Below are 20,679 nucleotides of genomic sequence, written 5' to 3'. Positions count from 1 at the left end.
TTTTATTTTAAAAAATTATTTAAATACATAAATTTAATAAATTAATAATACATAAATATATATATTATTAATATATTAAAATTAAATTATTTAAATAATTTTTACTATTATTTTAGATAAAAACATCTTCATTCAAATAATTAGTTATTTTATTCTAAAAAATATAAAAAAATGAAAAATTGAAACTTAGGGTTTAAAATAATTAAAAAAATCAAAATGAAGCGTGTATCCGGATTCCGCCGTCTTTACTCTCTATATATACTACCTAATCAGGCGCTTTTCCAAAAATATGCACATAGCCTCCTCAGATCCAGATCTAGGGTTTGCAGTTTTGCAATTTATATCAGATTCAAAGCCCAAGATACTATGGGATAAACAACTAGATGTTGAAGGCAAAGATAAGAAGGTATGCGAACCTTAGTTCCGAAGTTCTCCGTCGTTTTTTCTTTTCCTTGTTTTTCTATAAAGCTTATTCATAGGTTTTGTGGTAATATTGATGATGCTGTTTTCTTTTTCATGGCCAGTGTTAAGATCTTAGGACGTGGTGTTAAGATGAAGTATTATTTTGCTGCTGTCTCACTTCTTTCTCAATTGAGCTTAGAGGAAGTTGTTCGTTCCATGGTTACTCTCTGCATCTTGTTCAATTGTTACTCCTGTTTGGTTCAGATGTGTTCTTATCCTTCCGAATCGGGCGAGATTATTGAGATGGGTCGGTGTTTAGTACCATGGTAGAATGAAAGGATTTTGTATTAACGGTGATGTTTGACGAAGCACTGCACTTTCATGACAGGCAATAAAGTTGAAATTTCGACTCTGTCATGGCAAGTTTTAGACCTTGATCAATGGGCTCTAGACCTTGATCAATGGGCTCTATGGAAACATTGAGAATAGTGCGAGTCAATAATTGTATAAACATTGTTCTTAACAATGTTGAAAGAGGTCATAAGCCTATATTTTTGTAAGAATTTATTGTTTAATAAAATAAATAAATTTTTTATGATTTGTATGAATATTAAATTTTTTTTATGCCGAGAACGCCAAAAGCTTTCCAATGTGCAAATAATAGGTTTTGCAGAACTTTCTTGATGAGATGCATGATAATGGTCAAATTCTTGAATTTATGTATTTAAAAGAATAAAGATAAACATGGATTAGTGGTTAAAGATTGGTGGAATTCTCTACCATTTATTTTGGAAATCATTAAATTTTCATTGTCAAAAAATATATATAAGGGAACATCCTAATGGACTTGGACTAATGTGTAAAGGGAACAGTAAAATAAGTTCTTATATTTCGAAAATATGAGTAGTCTATGAAATTTATTATCTTTTGTTGAAAATTTGCATTCATTCACAGAGGCATTTTAAGATAACCGAAAAGTTGTTCCAAAAATGTAACATGCATGAACAAGCAGAGAAGCATCATAGCGGCATCGTGCATGAAAAAGCAGAGGAGCATCTTACCGAATGCATCCAAACAGCCTGGTTAGACTTATATCAGAGTTAATATCAAGAGAATGGAAGTTCACCTTTCGGCATGTATACAGTAAAGGAAATAGGTGTGTGGATTGGCTTGTTAAGAAGAGTCTCAAAGCTCATTATGGATTTCATTTTATACACCAACCCCTACAGAACTAGCTCACATTGTATCTGATGACTGTGGAATGAAAATTTTGATTTTCTAAATTTTGGATTTTTATTTGAAATGATAAAATGTGAGTTTTTATTCTTGAATAATTTTTTTTATATATTTTTTTTATTTTACCTATGAAATAATTAGTAAAAGATTATTATTATTTTCTAAAATAAAATTCAAAATTTAGAGTATTCAAATTTATAGAAGGTTGCTTACTTTTACTCCGAATTTGTTTTGTCACATGCTGTTTAGTTTTGGATGTTAGTCCCGTTTCATTACAAACGAAAAATGAATTTGTGTACTTAAATATTATTTGTTTTAAGAAATATTTTCTTTTGGAAAAAATTTCGCCTATATATACATGTGTGTTAGACGTGACTCAATTTTGCATTTTACACAATTCTAAACATTTTATGGGAGAATCTACTTTGCAATAGTATACTTGCATCTTTATTTTATGTTGCCCTATTTAAATGAAAATGTATTTACATAAATATAATAATTAAAATATAAATATATATTATTTTAATTAATTTAAAAATCAACTTTTATATATTAATAATATACAAAATTTTATACAAATATTTAAAATATATTGTTACCATAGTTTTGAAAACCACACCGGACCAGTCAGCCTGACCAGTCTAACCATGAATCCACAGTAATTATGGTCCAGTTAACCTTTTAAAATCACTGATTAGAAAACTAGTGGTGAGCCGGTTTACTGTCCAATTGGACTGGATTGGGAACCGATCAGTTTGAAGAAAATGGCGTCGTTTTGATTCCTGAATGTCATTACTCGAATCTGTATCACTTCACTACTCACTCCTCCCACTCAAGCCAAGAAGAAACACGGACGCCCCCTTATCCAACTCTAGCCTCTCTTCAAGCCACTGTTGCCGTCTGTCTGTCAAGCTACTGCCGTCATCCGTCCTTCGAGCTATTGCCCCTATGTCTCCAAAGTCCAACCCATACTCTCTTCTTCTGCGAGCTCAGCCCATCCGTCGTCATCGGCTGCTCGTCGTCTGGTCGGCATCATCCTTCACGGTCAATAGTCTGTCGGCGTCGTCTTCGAAGGTTAGTGGCTCAGTGCTCACTTGTTCTTCACTTGTTCTTCGTTTTTTTCCTTTTATGCTCTATTTTTGTCTTTTGAAGGTTTGTGATTTATTGATTTGCTCTGATTCTGCTGTTGCTTATTGATTATTAATTATTTGATAATTGATTATTGATTATTTTGAAGGTTTGTGCTACTGTTGTGGGTTGTGAATTTGTGATTTTAATTTACTTATGGATAGTGAATTTGTGATTTTATTGGAAACGAATTTGTTTGTACTTCTTTTAATTTGCTGCTATTGTGCATTGTAAATTTGATTCTTTTAATTTACTTGTTCTTCGTTTTTTTTTTTCCTTTTTGCTTTGTTTCTATGCTGCTAATGTGGGTTGTGAATTTGTGATTTTATTGAAAATGAATTTGCTTGTTCTTTTAATTTGCTGCTGTTGTGGGTTGTGAATTTGTTATTGTTGAGTTAGTAAACAATAAAATAAAGAAGAAGTATAGAGAGCCAATGGAAGTATCTGTACAATGTGTACAATGGGATTTAGGGATGTTTGATTCAGTAGGATATCAAATATTTATTATTCCTGGTATCCAGATGGTTATTTTGGATAGTATGATTGTATTGTGTTTGAGAAATTAGTAGTATTTTATCGTGGATGTTCATTTTTTAACTCATATTGGGACAAATAAATAGCCCATTGTACACATTGTACAAATACTCCATTGTCTTTCTAGCGGGATTCTAAAATAAATGATGATGACAAATATTATATTTGGTTGAGTTAAAAGTCCAATTTGTGTTTGATCCATGTGTTAGTATAGCAGGCCCAAAAATCATTTGTACAACCCAAATAATAGAACTAAGAGTCTGAATCGTAACTACTTGGACCTAGCTCATAGTCCATCCCATTGCCTTCATGAAAGAAAAAGAATCTTGTTGCTGGTAGAGCTTTGTTAATTCGGGTAAAGTACAGAGAAAAAAAGGGAGTTCATCTTTTGATCAAACATCAAAGAAGAAAGAAGGAAAAGCAAAACTTTGAAGGTAATGTCAAATCAATGGAGCCAAAATTAAAATGATTAAATCAAAGATGAACTCCATTAACATGCAAGTCAATTAATTGTTGAATTCACTTTTCCTTTTCACATGCATTTTGGATAACACGAAGAAAGTGGAGGCTACTTTTTTCTGTTGTAAATCAATTGTTGATATTGAAATTTGGGACCAAAGCACAAGATTAGGATTTGGATTTCGCAAATTGATCATTGAGGAACCAAAATTAATGAAGCTGCTACTGCTCATCTCTCTTCTGTGCTGCTTAACTTTGATCTTGGTCCCTGATTTTCTGGTTTTATTTAAGAAAAGAAGGGGAAAACTTCAGCTGGTTCAATAATCAATTTGTTGACTCAGTTCAGTAAACTCTAGCCTTAGCAATCTTACTCCATACAAAAAGAAAAAATTAACTTTAATTTGCTCAAGGAGAGAACCCAATTCTGATTTCAGAGAATCCTCACAACTCAAAGTTTGAAGTCTTGAAAGCATTGCACCTACACTATAAGGAGCATTCTGCTAAGATGAAAAGCTACACTTGAGAACTCAGAAACGGGGGTTAAACTTATAGCTTTTGAGCTGTTCTACATCATCTCCTTCATGATTTATCATTGAATATTCAATTTCTTTGTTTTACTTCAATGAAAAAGGCATATATGTGAGGCATAAAGAAAAAGCTATTGAGAGAAAAGGTAAAGAGAGGTAACTTGGATAGAAAAGCCAAAATTTATGTCATATCTCTTTTGATTGCATTTTTATTTTGTATCTTATATCTGAGAGGTGTTCCTTGCTAAGTTGGGTGAGTACTTAGTATGTTGTGGGTTTAGGGAGTGAACCTAGCCAAGTCAAGTTTAGGTAGAAGTTAGATTTTGTCCCTGATAGGATTAGATTGAATCCTTGGGTATTGGTGAATGTAAAATTTAAAAGATAGTGAAAATTTTCATCTCTATTCTAGCTAAGACTGGATGTAGGCTAGATGTAAACCCCGTTACATTAGTAAATAATTAGTCAATAAATTAATTTTTAATAAAGAAAATTAGAAATGTGAATATTATATTAAATTAGGATAGAGCTCATCGAAACGAGAATTTTGACACTAATTTCAAAGAATTCGGCCCAAGATTGGACCGAACAGGCTAAACCGGTTGAACCGAGCCCAAACCGGACCCGTGTGCCCAACCGGCCCAACCTTTAAATGAACCGAAGCTAATCTTCTTCCTCCCCATTCAGCAAAGAACACTGAATACAGTAGGGAAGGGGAGAAGAAGATTTACCCTTACGTTGATTTCAAACCCACGTATCTCCTCCGTCCGAGCTCCGATCGCCGCACATTTTGCGGCCGCGCGACCACCGTGTCGAGCTCTATGATTCTACCAGAACAATTTTATAGGTAACTTCATTTATTACTCTCAGTCACTTCTTTCCCCAATTTTCAAAAATTAAGTGGAGGTATTGAATTTCTTTATTCTTTGATATTTTAGGATCCAATTAGCTTGAGGAAAACGTTCACTCTTGCTTATATGAAGCTTGGGTAAGGTGAGGATACTATAAATCCTATTTAATTTACTGAATTTATGCTTTGGATATTAAATTGGGTATATATGTGTTATGAATGTGTATTAGGTTGTGAATAAATAATTAGAGCTTGAAATTGTGGATATTGGAACTTAGAGGAAGCTGAACACTAGTGTTTTGTTGAAGTTTTTGGGGCTGTGTTTGTTTTAATAAGTTGCCTTGATCACTACGAGGAAACTGGCGAAGGTATGGTTTAGGTCTCGTGCATTTAATGTATAATGTTCTGTGAAAACTTAGGTTAGATGACCATAGGATAAGCTGGAACGCACGGAAATATACAATGCTTAGTATCATTGATATTTATGATGTGATTTGGTTATGTGATGGATATTGTTGTTATATTGATGTTAGTATGGAACATGGTTGAGTTGGTGATTACATGATTACATACATATTGAATGAGAGTATGATGGAGTTGTTGAAATGTGAGATTGTGTAATGTTAATGAATGATGGTTGATAAAATGGTGTAGAGTTTTGTTGCTGGCATATTGTGTTGATATTGGCAGGTTTGGTGATGAATAGAATGGAGATTTTGAATGAAAATAAAGTTTAAGAAGTTTTGCAAAATTTGGTTTTGGGCCAAACTTCGACGAGCTATAACTTGGCTTCCGGACCCTCAATTTGTTTCCAACTTGTTTTAAATGAAAATTGAGTTCGTGAAGTTTATGCCGTTCAAAGAACAGATGAAAAACAATTTAAAATGATTAAATTATGTGCGTCGGAAGTTTGATTAGAAATTATGTAATCCTATAGCTCTCTGCCTAATCAGGTTTTTGGAAAAACATACGTCCACGCGTACGCGTGGCATGAAATTTTTAACTGTGCGTATGCGAGTAGCCCTATACGTACGCGTAATGGACCAGCATGCATGTCCACGCGTACACATAGCCCACGCATACGCGTGACATGAAGTATTCACTTACGCATACGCATGACAAGAGGATGTGCGCACGAGCTGCCTTTTACACTCCCACGCGTACGTGTGGCCCTTATTTCAGCAAACATGATTTTTCTGAGTTTTAAACCCTATTTCAAACTTTTAAACCTCTATTTTCATTCTTCTAGTCATAAATAATAGTATTAAGTTTGATAATTAAGTGAAGTTAAGAAATGTGGATAACTTGGAGGTGAAGTAAAGCTGAAAAAGGTGATGAATTGACTATGAAATGTTATGAATGATTACGTATGATACTTGGCTTGAATAATCAAATGATCTGAGATACGAGATTCCCTGGGTAAAGTACCGTGGCTTGCCACCACGTGTACCAAGTTGAAAACTCGATACTCTTTTGACCCTACGACGTAAGGGTGACCGGGCACTTATAAATTTCCGGGAATGTTAATCCCCATTGAGCAATATTGCTTATTTGAGAAAAAGCTATGCATAGACTCTTGGGGATGCACGTCGGGGGACAGTCCAATGGTTTAGCAAACCGAACTTGTCGGGTTGGCTTGATAACCGACAGATGAGACTCATCAGCCATAGGACAGGCATGCATCAAGTGTATATTACTTGAATTACTTGTTTGTGCATTAGCTGGGTGTGCCTAAGTGTATTTGCTATGTTAAATGTATATTTGCTACCTGCAGTACTTGTAACCTTCTTGTGTTTGCCTTTATCTGCTTATTTGTCCGTGATATGTTGTCGGAGATGGAGGTATGGAGGAAAGGCGGTAAGACTAGATTTAAGATTAAGTTAAGTTAGGCTTAGATACTCTTAGAAAACCACCTTTTATGGCTTCTGTTTAATACTTTAAGCTTAGTAATCTGAGTGTCGGTGTTCTAGGATTGTCTCTGATATTCCCAGGACCATATATCTTATATGTGTGGCACATTTACCATGCTGAGAACCTCTGGTTCTCACCCCATACTATGTTGTTATTTTTCAGATGCAGGTCAAGAGGCACCTCATTAGGTGTCTGGACTTCTGAAGCGAAGTGGTTATCGGGTTATTTTGTTGTACGGTTATGTATATATACGTACTTAGTTTTCTTTCCGCATGACTTGATCCTTTTGACCCTTTTAGAGGCTTATGGAGAGACAGGATTTTATTTATGTAAATTTGGGTTTTGGATATGTATATATATGTGTACTTATTCTCCGGCCAGCCTTGACTTCGCGAGCTAAGTTAGGAGCTTGTTATTTTGTACCTTTGGCCCTCTATTCTTACTTTTGTTACCTTATAGCTGATAGCTATAGTTTTCTTAGTAGCAAGTTAACTCGTTTTCTGAGCATTGCATTTTTATTTCGCGATTTTTATTTCTTCTGTTCTTCAAGACTCCTAGTTTATTATATCATTTCTGCTACTATATGTACACTTTTTTATTTTAGAGGTCGTAATACCACATCACCTCTGTTTTACGGCTTAAGCGTAAAGTTCTGTGTGGTAGGGTGTTACACTACATTGCATAAGGTAGCTGAACCAAGATACATGGTTGTGCCTTTTTTTCCTCCCTGCTCTATTTCTATTTTCGTTCGTTATGAGACAAAATAAAATTGTCTCCTACATAATCAATCTCGCAGTCTGAACAGAAGCACAGTTTCATTTTCTGGTTTCAGGATTAATTGATCAAATTTAAAAGAAGGTCATAGATTCAACTCTCATTCTCTAGGCCATAAAGAACCTTCAGTTATTTTAATTTACTTCTTGTGGATTGTGAATTTGTGATTTTATTGAAAATGAATTTGCCTGTTCTTTTTTTTAATTTGCTGCTGTTGTAGGTTGTGAATTTGAATCCTATTAATTTACTTGTTCTTTTTTTTCTTTTTATGCTCTATTTCTGTGCTACTAGTTCTGTTGCGGGTTGTGAATTTGCTGCACCTTTTGATTCTTCTCTCAAGAGGATGAAAATGAAGGTGAAGATGATCCCAACACAGTAAATTTGTAATAAATTTCTACATATTTTGATGATCAATGTCAAATTTTTATGTTAGCATTTTATATTTGGATAATTTTTTGTTATTTAACTTTTATGTTTATATTTTTTTTAAAGATCTTAAGATTTTGGTTGATGATATTTCATATAATGCTTTAAATTTAAAAATTATTTTAAAGTTTATATTAAACTATAATTATGTTTTTGAGTGTTTATTTATAATTTATTTTAATATAAAACAATTTTTTTGATTGGACCACAGTTGGACCAATAAACTAATGAACAAGTGACTAGAATGGTTCGATAATTGATTCGGTTTTTAGAACCTTGATTGTCAGATTAATAAAATTAATTAATTTTTATACCATTATTTTTAGATAAAAACATCTCCATTCTAATAATTACTTATTTTATTCTCAAAAATATTTAAAAAAAAAAAGAAAATTTGAAACTTACGGTTAAAAAAATAAAAAAAAAAGTTGAAGCCTGTGTCCGTTGCCTTTGCATATAGTAGAGGAAGAATTTTAAGTGTACTAGGTACATTGGAGTTTTAATTAACAGTATAACACTCAAGTCCTGGAGTTCTCTTTTCTCCTCTGCGGCGCTCTACCAAAAATATAGACTAAGTATCCTTAGAACTATATCAAGGGTTTGTAATTTGTATCAAGTTCAAGGTACAAAATATTATGATATCAACATCAGGATATTGAAGGCAAAGATAAGGTATGCGAACCTTAGTTCTAAAATTCTCCTTCGTTTTTTGTTTTCCTTGTTTTTCAATAAAACTTCTTTATTGGTTTTGTGGTTATATGATGATGCTGTTAGTGCTACAGATTGTAAGGTTGAACTAATCTGAGTGAGTTTTATTGAGTAGTATTAGACATGAAGTGTAACAGTAATTTAGAACGTAAATTCAATGTAACAGTGACAGAGTCTCATACAATGAAAGAAAAGAACTGTAGAATGAAATATTGATGAATTATGAGAATTACAAAGGTTTAGCCACAAAATGAGCACCTGGACAAGAAGAAGGAGAGAGAAGTTAGACTAGAGAAAGGGAAGAATTTGAGAAGAAGGGAGAACAGATAAGGAATTTTAGAAGGAAATGAGATTACCATTGCCTAGCTACCACGCAAAGTCATCCAGGGTTCTATTAAAGACCCTTCCCCTCATGCTTCTCTTGATTTCTTGAATTGAAGGATCGTTTGATAGCTGTCTATTTCCAATAACCAACTTTTTCCTCTCACTTGTTGGTGCTAATTCTGCATGACCTTCATTCACATACTGTTTTTTATTTTTATTCCTTACATTACTCCTCCCATTAACTCAACCTTGCGCTCAAGGTTGAGATGTGGGTAAGCCTTCTGAAACTGGTAAGCATTTTTCTAGGTCGTATCCGCCCCAAAAGTCAGTCCCTATTGCACCTATAATTGAGGCACTTTCTGTCCATCTTGTAATATAGTTCTTTGCCCCACCACCTTGTATGGTTCCAGGATTGGGCCCAACTCGATGGTTTGAAGAGGAAGAGGGAAGTAGTGTTTATCATGCTCCTCGCAAAATTTCTTGAGAGTGAAAATATGAAAAACATTGTGGATCTTAGCTTCTGCAAGAAGGGCCAACCGATAAACAACCACGCTAAGTTTTTTGTCAATCCTAAAGGGTCCAAAATAAGAAAAACATTGTGGAATTAGTTTTTTTTATAACGCATGCCAAGTTTCTGGTTCTTCCTTAAGGCAACTAAATGCTGCCGATAAGGTTGTAACTTCACAAAGACCTAGTCGCTGACCTCAAACTCCACATGTCTTCTGGTTCTATTAGTGAAATGCTTCATATACTGCTGCGATCTGGATAGATTGGCCTTGAGCTGCTCTAAGAGCTGATCCCTTATTATCAACATCTCTTGTAGGGAAGCTTCATCTTCTTGGCACCATTCATATTTAACCAGCGAAGGAGACTCCCTGCCATATAAGGTCTTATAAGGAGACATTTTAATACTTCTATGGGCAACGTCTTATTAAGCAACTCACTTTGACCATCGGTTTCTAGATGGTATACCAAACTCATGGCCAAGTTTGTACCTTGTAGCTAGAATAATTGTTGCCAAAATTTACTCACAAACACCTTGTCCCTATCAGAGACAATTGATCTCGGAAAGCCATGAAGTTTCACGACATTTTTAATAAATGCGTCAGCCACCGATTTGCTGTTAAAGTCGTGTTTGAGCGCAATAAAGTGTGCAAACTTCGTGAGTCTGTCGATGACAACCATGATCACTGAATAACCATTAACTAGAGGCATGGCAGTTATAAAGTCCATGCATATATCCTCCCATACCTGAGACAGAATGGGTAGAGGTTGCAGGAGATCGGCTGGTGATTTTGTTTCCATCTTGGCCTGTTGGTAAGTGCCACACGAAAGGACATAGCGTCGAATGTCCCGCTGTATATTAGGCCAATAAAAATGGGAATAAATCCTCTCCACTATCTTCGTGAGTCCCAAGTGCCCACCAACGCTACTATCATGATATTCATGCAAAATGAGTTTAATTAAAGTACTATACGTAAGAATCACAATACGCCCTTGCCATAATAGCAAGTCATTCCTACAAGTATAGTTCAAATCATCATTGGTATTGTTGCTACAGCATTATAGGATGTCCTTCAATGTAGAATCCTTTTCAATATCACCCTTTAAGGTTTGAACCCATTCTAATTTAGGACCTGACCAAGCTGCCATGAAACATCGGGACAAGGCATCGGCTAGTACATTTTCAGCTCCCGATGATATTGAATTTTGAAGTCATAGCCCAACAATTTGTGTAGCCATTTGTGCTGCTCTGACGTGTGAAGATTCTACTCCAATAAGGCCTTAAGACTCTGTTGATCAATGCGAATAATGAATTTTTTTCCAAGGAGGTAGTGTCTAAATTTTGCAATGGCTTCAGTAATAGCATGAAATTCTCGAATATATGCCAACTGCCGCACTATAGCGGGAGCCAATTTCTTAGAAAAATATACAATGGGGTGCCTGCCTTGTGTTAAAACTGCTCCTATACCAATACCTGAAGCATCCGTTTCCACTTCAAAGGGAAGTGCAAAGTTAGGCAAGGCAAGCACAGGTTGGGATGTGATTGCAGACTTGAGTTGGTTGAAAGCCAATTCAGCTTTGTCATTCCAATTGAAGGCATCTTTTGATAGTAAATCCGTGAGTGGAGAAGCTATGGCTGCATACCCTTTAATAAATGATGTGTGGGCATCTTATACCCTTTTTCATAGCATTTTCTAGTTGTTTTTAGCTAGTTTTTAAGTTTTACTGTATTTTAGTGCAAAATTCATCTTTGGATGCTACTTTGAGTTTTTGTGTTATTTTTATAATTTCAGGTAAATTTTGGGTAAATTTGGCAGAATCTTGATCAAAGACAAAGAAAGGATAGAAGATGCTATCAATCCTGACCTCCTTGCACTCCAATGAGAATAACTTCAGCTACAAAGGTCCAATTGACGCGGTCTTAATGGCATTAGAAATATAACTTTCAGAGCTTTCCAACAATATATGATAGTTTATACTTTTTTTCCAGAATCACTGCCAAATCTGGTGCTAAACGTCCAAGCCTAGCGTTTAGCGCCCAAGAAGGAGGAACTCTTGGCGCTGAACGCCCAAAACTGGCGTTCAACGCCAGCCAAGGAGTAGAAACCAGTAAGCTCACCCCCCAATGGGCATTCAATGACCATTTCAGCGCTGAACACCAGGCAAAACCGAAGCACATAACCAAGTGGGCCCCAAAGTGGATTTTAGCACTCCTTAGCTGATTTTATCTTATCCTTGTAACTTTTAAATTTAAATTAACATCTTTTAGGTTTAGTATTTACTATTTAAAGAGGAGATCACTTAGGTTTGAACACATTATTATTACTTCAGATCTTCTTCTCTGTTTTCTCTGTAAGTCATGAGCTACTAAACCTCCTGGTTAAGGTTAGGAGCTCTGTTTAGTCCTATGGATTAATATTATTACTTTTTTATTTTAATATATATGTTTGATTCCATTCTAAGGTGTGACTTGTTCTTCATACTAATGAAACTGGGTGGAATGAAAGTATGACCCTTTTTCTACATGAGTTCTGGTGATGCTTGACAAAGATCATTCGAACTACAACTTGAGAACACACCTCCTAGACGGCTAATCCACAACTCGTTGGGACATGGGAACATTTGTTCAGCTGGGATCTGCGGTGATTAGGGCTTTTGTGGTATAAACTAGAATACTGAGCTTCATACTTTGATTCAAAAGAAATCGACCTTGTCTATGGCATTTTAATAGGATCAGAGGAGATTAATCACTAAGAGATTACGGTTAATCATTTACAGTTTTCCATGGAATGAATCATTCATTGTTAAAATAATTAGTATAAAGTATTAATTCAGAAAGATAAATATCTCCGAGACCTTAACTGCTTCCATATATTATCTCTTCATCGATCTTTAATTTCTTTTCTGTACTTTTTGATTTATGCGCCTACAACAACAACTCCCTTTGCTTTTTGCCTGACTAAGTCTAGCAAGATAACTATTACTTGCTCAATCCAACAATCCTCGTGGGATTAATCCTCATTCACCTAAGGTATTACTTGGACGACCCGGTGCACTTGCTGGTGAAGTTGTGCGAGTTCTAATTTCATGCACCAATAAACCACCTATAATACCCTGTCAAGCCCAAAAAACCCCTAAGCTGCTTGAGGTTTTGTGGTTGTTTCCAATCCATCACAGCCTAAACCTTTGCTTTATCCATGTGGACACCATTAGCTAAGATTGTGTGACCCACATAGTCAACCTCGGGCACACCAAAAAGGCACTTAGTGAACTTAGCATATATGGTCTCTTGTTGCAGTAGCTTAAGGACAACCTCCAAATAATTCAAGTGATGCTGCCAGGAAAGACTATATAATAGAATATCATCAAAGAAGACTAGGACAAACTTCCTTAAATATGGTCGAAATACATCATTCATCAAGCTTTGGAAGGTGGCCGGCGCATTAGTCAAGTCGAAAGGCATCACAAGCCATTCATAGTGACCTTGGTGCATGTGAAACACCATCTTAAATCCGTCCTCCGATTTAACAAGATTTTGTGATACTCGGATCGAAGGTCTAATTTCGAAAAAACAGTTGCGCTAAATAGTTTATCGAGTAGTTCATCAACTGTCGGAATAGAAAAACTATCCTTCACTATAATTTTGTTTAAGGCCCTATAATCAGTGCAAAAATGCCAAGTCCCATCTTTCTTCTTAGCTAACAAAATAGGGGAGGAAAATGGGCTTTTACTAAGTTGGATAATACCTTCATGAAGCATTTGCTGGACCATGACTTCAATATATTCCTTCTAGCTATGCAGATATCTATACGACCGGACTATGCGGATATCTATACAACCGAACTTTCACAGGTTCAGCTCCCTAGATGAGAGGATTGCTGTGATCCTGAGCTTGTTGTGGGGGTAGGCCAATTAGTTGATCAAACACCGTCACATATTTATGAAGCAATAACATCAGTGCAGGATCCATGTTCCTAGACAGCTCTAAAGAAGTGATAGGCTTGTTGTCGGTTTTGTGGATTTGAAGAGTGAAGGCTTCGACTATAGAATCAGTATGAGTAAATCTTCTAATATGGTGAAATTGTGCTTGTGTTGGAGCTAGGATATGGGCGCCACGAATAGTGACAAATTTGCCTTGATGCAGAATTGGCAGAAAAGAACTGTCATAATCAACAATGTGGGTCTTGAGGGTTTCAAGCCAAGTAGTGCCAATTACCATATCACCACCCACTAGATGAAGGACATACACCTCGAAAATTGTTAATTTGCAGCCCTGTATGTGAATATCTATCTTGGAAATGCATCCTTCCATTATGAGAATGTCAAAGTCCCCTACAACAACTTTGATTCCAGGACAAGGTTTAACTGGAAGGTTTAAAAACTTTGCAATCCTTGGTTGAATGAAGTTGTCCGCATTACCCCCATTAATAAGAACTTGCACCTCCAACCCATTTAGCATAGCTTTGAGTCGAATGGTGGAAGATCCCTTAGTGCCATGCATGGCAGTGTATGAAAGATGATGCGCCACTACGTCCTGCTCCAATTGCTCTAAACTGGCACTCTCGGATTGGGCATGCTCTCTGGGGTCGTCTAATGCAGGTTCATCTTCTCTCTCCAATTGGAGCAACAACAAGTGTTTGTTAGCACATTTATGCGATGCCAAAATTTTTTTGTCGCACCAAAAACAAAGGCCCTTTTCTCGACGATTCTGGATTTCGGATGAGGAAATTCGCTTGACGAGATTCTTGGAATTCCTGGTGGAAGGCCGCTGGTTAGGGGTGGGTAAGAGTGGAGGAAGGCTATTACGGTGTGTTGGGGATTTGGGAAGCTTGTGAAGCACGAAAATTGTTATGGCCGTAGGTCGTGTAAGGTACGGTGGCAAATTTGTCCTCATAGAGCCAGCGAGTGTGCCGCCCCGCATTAGAGATGGCAGACATTGTGCCTTCACCTCCCGGCGAATATCAAGCCGAAGACCACTCACGAAGCAATCCCGCAAGGCCTCATGCGGTTCAAGATTGGTGCGATTGGCTAAGGCCACAAACTCTGCATAATAATCTCCCACAGAACCTTGTTGGTGTAACTTAAACAACAACTCTCTTGGGGATTTAAACAAGGAAGGACCAAACTCAAGTTCAATGTCGCATTTTAGTTATGCCCATGATCGAAAAGGAGCAGAGCGTTGCGACATTTGGTACCATGGAAGGACCATACATGTCATATGGATTGCAGCAATTGCGAGTTGTTCCTCTTCTGGGACTCGAAAGAACTCAAAATACTGATTGAGAGAAAAAAATCCAACTAAGAGCATCGGAACCATCAAACTTAGGTAGATCAAAGTTCACCCTTCGAAGATGAGGACCATTGCGTGTGAAAGTATCGTAGCCTGAGTTCGAACCATGCCGGGAATCACGGGAAGGGGAGCGATCACGAAGACGCTTGTTGAGAAGCTGAGCAAGAGAAGACTAGATCGAATTAGTCTTGAGATCCGTTGCCTCGGAAGCTCGAGCTCGCTCCGTTCTATTCTCCTCGAAGACCGTCTCAATCATCTGGTACAATCGCTTAATATTTGCTTCCATCCCTTTCATCCGGATGTTATCGGCCATTGCCATGGCCAATGAAAGCACCAATGTAAGGTTGAACTAATCTGATGGAGTTTTATTGAGTAGTATTAAACATGAAGTGCAGCGGTAATTTAGAAAGCGAATTCAATGTAACAGTGACAGAGTCTCATACAATAAAAGAAAAGAACCATAAAATGAAATATCGATGAATGATGAAAATCGCCAAGGTTTAGCCACACAATGAGCACCTAGACAAGAAGAAGGAGAGAGAAGTTAGACTAGAGAGAGGGAAGAATTTGAGAAGAAGGGAGAACAAAGAAGGAATTTCAGAAGGAAATGAGATTATCACTGCCTAGCTACCACGCAAAGTCGTCCAGGATTCTATTAATGACCCTCCCCCTCGTGCTTCTCCTGATTTCTTGAATTGAAGGATCGTTTGACAGCTGTCCATTTTCAATAACCAACTTTTCTTTCTCACTCGTTGGTGCTGATTTTGCATGACCTTCATTCACGTACTGTTTTTTATTTTTATTCCTTACTCAGATCTTAGAACGTGATATTAAATGAAGCATTACTCTACTGTTTCGCTTGTTTCTCAATTCAGCTTCGAGGAAATTGTGCGTTTTATGGTTACTCTCTGCATTTTGTTCAATCGTTACACCTGTTTGGTTCAGATGTGTTCTTATCCTTCAGACTTGGGCAATATTATCGAGATAAACCATGTGTTTAGTAGCATGGTAGAACATTTGTTTCAAATGATTTTGTATTGGTGATGTGTGACTTTCAATGACAAGCAAAAATGTTGAAATTTTAATTCGGTAACAGTAGTTTTCTGACCTTGATCAATGAGTTCTATGGAGCAATGAGGTTAAGAGTTGCTATTAAGTTGATGCAAAAGTTGGAGAAACAATCAATTAATTCTATTATGAATATATTTTTTAAAATAATAGAAAATTAAATTTAGGATTTAAAATTAAAGGTTTTAGAACTTAAAATTAAATGAATAGTGATTTAAAATTTAAGGTTTTAAAATAGAAATTTAGATTTCTCCCGATATTATTACTTTAAAATAAAATAATGGTGGGAGTCAATTAGAAGAAGTTTCTAATGTAAATTATATGAATGTTATTTACATAAATGAAAGAGGTCATAAGTCTAAAATTGTAATGATTTGTTGTTTAATAAAACAAGAAAATTTCATATGATTCATAAATGCCAATTTTTTTCTGTCGAAAAAGCTACAAAAAATTTCCAATGTGCAAATTATAGATTTTGCAAAATATTCTTGATGAGATGCATGATAATAGTTAAATTCTTGAATTTATGCATTTGCAAGAATAAAACTAAGCATGTATTAGTGGTTAAAGATTGATCAATGATAAAAATTATTAAGGATCAGTTTGAATTAATTTTTGAGAATAATATTTAAATTTTTTATTTTTTAAAAGATTATTTTTAATACAAAAATTATTTTATATTTAAATAAAATTTTTAAAAAATGTTAAATATAAAAAAGTACTTTTAATTTTATTGGGATAAAATAAAAATAAATTTTTTATTTAAATTATATAAAAAGATAAAATTAAAATATAAAAGTGAATTTTATCTAACTCTTTCAATTTTAAAGGATAAATTACTCCTTATTACATATCACAGTATTATTGATTGAAATAAGTTAATTTATCATAATTAAATTTAATCATTCATCTAATTTAAAATTTTGATAACTTAACTAATGAACTATAGTATAATTCTTTTTACAATTTATAAAAATCATTAAAGAAGTTCTATTTTATAATTTTTTCTCAAACCACATATTTATTAATAATTTTTAACTAAGAAAATCTCAAAAACTAAAATGAATAGATAAAAAAAATTTCTCATAATAATGCTATGACTTGATAATTCTATCTTACTTCCTTCATATTTTTCAAAAAAATATTCATTTTTCATACAAGAAATTCTTTGTACAGAAACAAAGACAATTTATAATAAAAAATCATTAAATTCGAAGTTGTTGATAACAGGAGAAAATAATGGAAGATAAAGAATTATGTAATCTACATGCAATCTAAAATTCAAATTTAATTGGATTAAATTAAGGAGATTTATTTTATAAAATATGTTATTATCTTAAAATTTTTTATGATTTTATATGCTTATATATCTCAGTTTATTTATTCAATAAGTTCATTCAATATATACCGTTCTAAATACTTTTAATTGAACTATAATTAAAAATAAATTTTATTGTAATGGAGGATTTTTTCTAATAACTACCAAATATATTATATATGAAGAAGTTTTTTTGAAAAAATATGAAGAAAGCAAGAGAGAATCATCAAGATATAGTGTTTTAGAAATTTTTAATGTCTCTTGAATTTTCGTTATATTTGTTTTTTTATTTTTTGAATTTTTTAGAAATGATTAATAAATATGTGATTTGAAAAAAAATAAATTACAAAATAAAATTTTTTAAATATTTTTTATAAATTACAAAAAAAATTATACTATAATTAATTATGAGTTATCAAAATTTAGATTAAATAAAATATTAAATTTAATCATGATAAATTAACTTATTTTAATCAATAATTTTGTGACATATAACAAGGATAACTTATCTTTTAAAATAGAGAAAAAAAGTTTTTTATTTTTCATTTTTTTGATAATTAGAGAGGAAAAAGTTAAAAAAATGATGTTTGATATCTTTGAATTTAGTTAATATGTTAGGTGACTAGTAACATGGCTCTTGTAAGACTCATAATTTTTAAAAATTCTTATTATAAATCTATTTTAATTTATTTATTTATTAAAGATTTTATTTTAAAAAATTATTTTATTAAAAATAATTAAATTAAGTTTCGATAATTAAAGTAAAAATTTTATTTAATTTTATAGTTACTAGATAATTTTTTATATTTTAACTATAAAGTTTAGTAAGTTATAAAATAGTAAGAATTTTATATAATTTAATTTAGGTAATTGAGATTTTGAAATTTAAAATTTTATTAATAAAATAAATTAATTATATTATTATGTATTTTAAATTAAAATACTTATTAAAAGTCAATTAATAATTTAATATAATAAATAATATTTTTAAAATAATTTTAAAAGATTAAATTAAATTTTAAATTAATACAATATACTCTAATTTTATTAAAATTACCAAACTCTAATTTTATCCGAAATTCTCAAATCCAACCCTAACTCTAACTAAACAAAACCCTAATTTTACCCTAACCTTCACCGCCACTCATCCCAGCCCTAAACCCTCACATTTGCCCTCCTTATTGCCGCCATTCACAAACCCACACCCGCAGTCAGATTTAGGCTTTGTTTGGATATAAGAAGGAAAATGAAAGGAAAGAAAATAAGAGGAAAAAAAATGAAAGGAAAGAAAATAGAAAGAAAAGTAGAGTTATTTATATATTGTTTGGATTAAGAGAAAATGGATAGAAAGAAAATAGAGAGAAAATTTTCTTTTGTTTGGTTTGAAAGAAAAGTGAGAAGAAAGAAAATTTTCTTTTGTTAGAATAAAATTACATTAATATCCTTACTTATATTATATATAAATTATAATTTATTAATTTTACAAGTAAATAATTTTACAAGTAAATAATTATTTATAAATTATATTATTAATCTCTTTAATTATATTTAAGAAAAAAAATAAAATTTGATAGTGCTGTAAAATTAAGAAGAGCACAAGAGATAATTTTTAAATGTAAAAAAAAATAAAATAAAATATTTTGATCTTTTTATTAAATAGAGGGTAAATTTGTAATTATATCACTATTTTCTCTTTCTTGTTAGTTTTCATCTCCCAGCCAAGAGAAAATTTTTTCGTGGACCCCATTCCACTTTTTTCTTTTCCTCTTCATTTTCTTTGATAAACCAAACAATGGAAAACTTGACTTTCCACCCGTTTTCTTTCCCTGTATTTTCCTTTCCCTGTATTTTCCTTTCCCTTATTTTCGTTTGAACCAAACACTGTGTTAGTGGAACAGAAAGAAAGAAAGGGAAAGGGAGAAAGAGAGAGAACCAGTGGAGGAAAAGAGAGGGGAGGAAGTCGCCGGCTGAGCTTGCTGCCTCATTGTCACCACTGCCAAGCCGCCGACGCTGACGAAAAGGAGAGAAGGGGATGCCGTTGAGCAAACCGTGTAAGAGAGGGAGCTGCCTCCACATGTCACCATCATCAAGTCCGAGGCGGAGAGGAGGAGCGCGAGCAGGAGGAAGAAGCCGTCGCCGTTCATGCTCCGTCGTTGCTGCCGTTCGTGAACCAGACACCGCGCCATTAGAAGCTCCTGTCGCCACCGAGGATTCCATCACTGTCAGATCCATCGCGTTGACGTTGAGGGGCTTCGAAGGGGGAGAAGAAGCTGCCAGTCGCCGTCGTCGTTGGGTCCTTGTTCCTCGCCACCGAAGGAGCTGCTCCCAGCCACGGTTGTCGCTGTCGTTGTAGCCGCTATTGCCGGAGAAGCCCGAGGAGAGAGAGAGAGACGACACGACGGGAAAGAGGGGGAAAGCCAGCCGCGAGCCGCCGGAGCTTCTATCGCCGTCAGAAGCTCTCGCCGCCCTCCCAGTTGCTGCAGTGGTTGTCGCCCATCGTGTATGGCCGCCGGAGAAGTTGTTGTGGCCGCTGGAACCACCGCCGGAGGTTCTGCAGTTTGGTTCAGTCTTTAATCCTTTGTTACGGGTCGAGTTCTGGTTATTGCGGGTCGCAATTGAAGCTGCCGCTACTTGGTTTGGTTCCTTCTTAGTTACGGTAAGCCTTTTTGTTCCGAAAAGTCCTTTTGTCGCTGTTCTGTTATCTTAGCTGAGGTTTTGCGGCGTTATTATATAATTGAGTTTTGGTTATTGTATGTTGCGATTAGAATTATTGTGGTTGATGCGAAAGTGGTTTGGAGCAGAGATTGTGGCTGCTGCATTGCGGGCCGAGAGAAAAACGGAGTTTTATCCCGAAATTGAATCGCAATTGAGGTAGGATTTTTCTTAAAATTTATTTTATATTATAGAGTTGTTATAAATAGATATTGATGTAAAAAATATATTTTTGTGATTCTATTTGCCTTGTGGATGTGGTTATTTGCTGGATTGAATTATTGAGTGCTTGATTGGTGTGCAGTTGTTGATAAGAAATTGGTTTGTAAAGTTATTTAGTTGATTATTATGAAAAGTGATTTTTCTTGATTTTGGAGTTAATTTGATAATGAAAATGGATTGATTTTGGAAGCGGTTTGATTTTGAATTAATTTGATTTTATAAATGATTTAATATTGGAGCTAGTTCGATTTGAAAATAATTTGATATTAGAACTGGTCGAATTTTAGAA

The 20,679-nt window shown here is 34.4% G+C and overlaps 2 long non-coding RNA genes across 3 annotated transcripts; both read left to right on the top strand.

Moving 5' to 3' along the window:
• Positions 1–287: 287 nt before the first annotated feature.
• Positions 288–997, top strand: LOC110268949 (uncharacterized). The gene is made up of 2 exons (XR_002357732.2): positions 288–406; positions 525–997. It is a non-coding gene; the product is annotated as an uncharacterized LOC110268949 (long non-coding RNA).
• A 1,098-nt stretch (positions 998–2,095) lies between these two features.
• Positions 2,096–7,424, top strand: LOC110268951 (uncharacterized). 2 transcript variants are annotated; one of them, XR_015904804.1, is made up of 3 exons: positions 2,100–5,130; positions 5,222–5,276; positions 7,207–7,424. It is a non-coding gene; the product is annotated as an uncharacterized LOC110268951 (long non-coding RNA). The 2 variants fall into 2 exon arrangements; XR_002357733.2 differs by lacking the exon at positions 5,222–5,276 and having other exon boundaries at positions 2,096–2,712.
• The last annotated feature ends 13,255 nt before the right edge of the window (positions 7,425–20,679 follow it).

This window comes from Arachis ipaensis, chromosome B2 (assembly GCF_059453495.1).
Source record: "Arachis ipaensis isolate K30076 ecotype BB chromosome B2, ASM5945349v1, whole genome shotgun sequence".
In the NCBI taxonomy this organism is placed as follows: Eukaryota; Viridiplantae; Streptophyta; class Magnoliopsida; order Fabales; family Fabaceae; genus Arachis; species Arachis ipaensis.
This window is presented reverse-complemented; position numbering and strand designations above follow the sequence as displayed.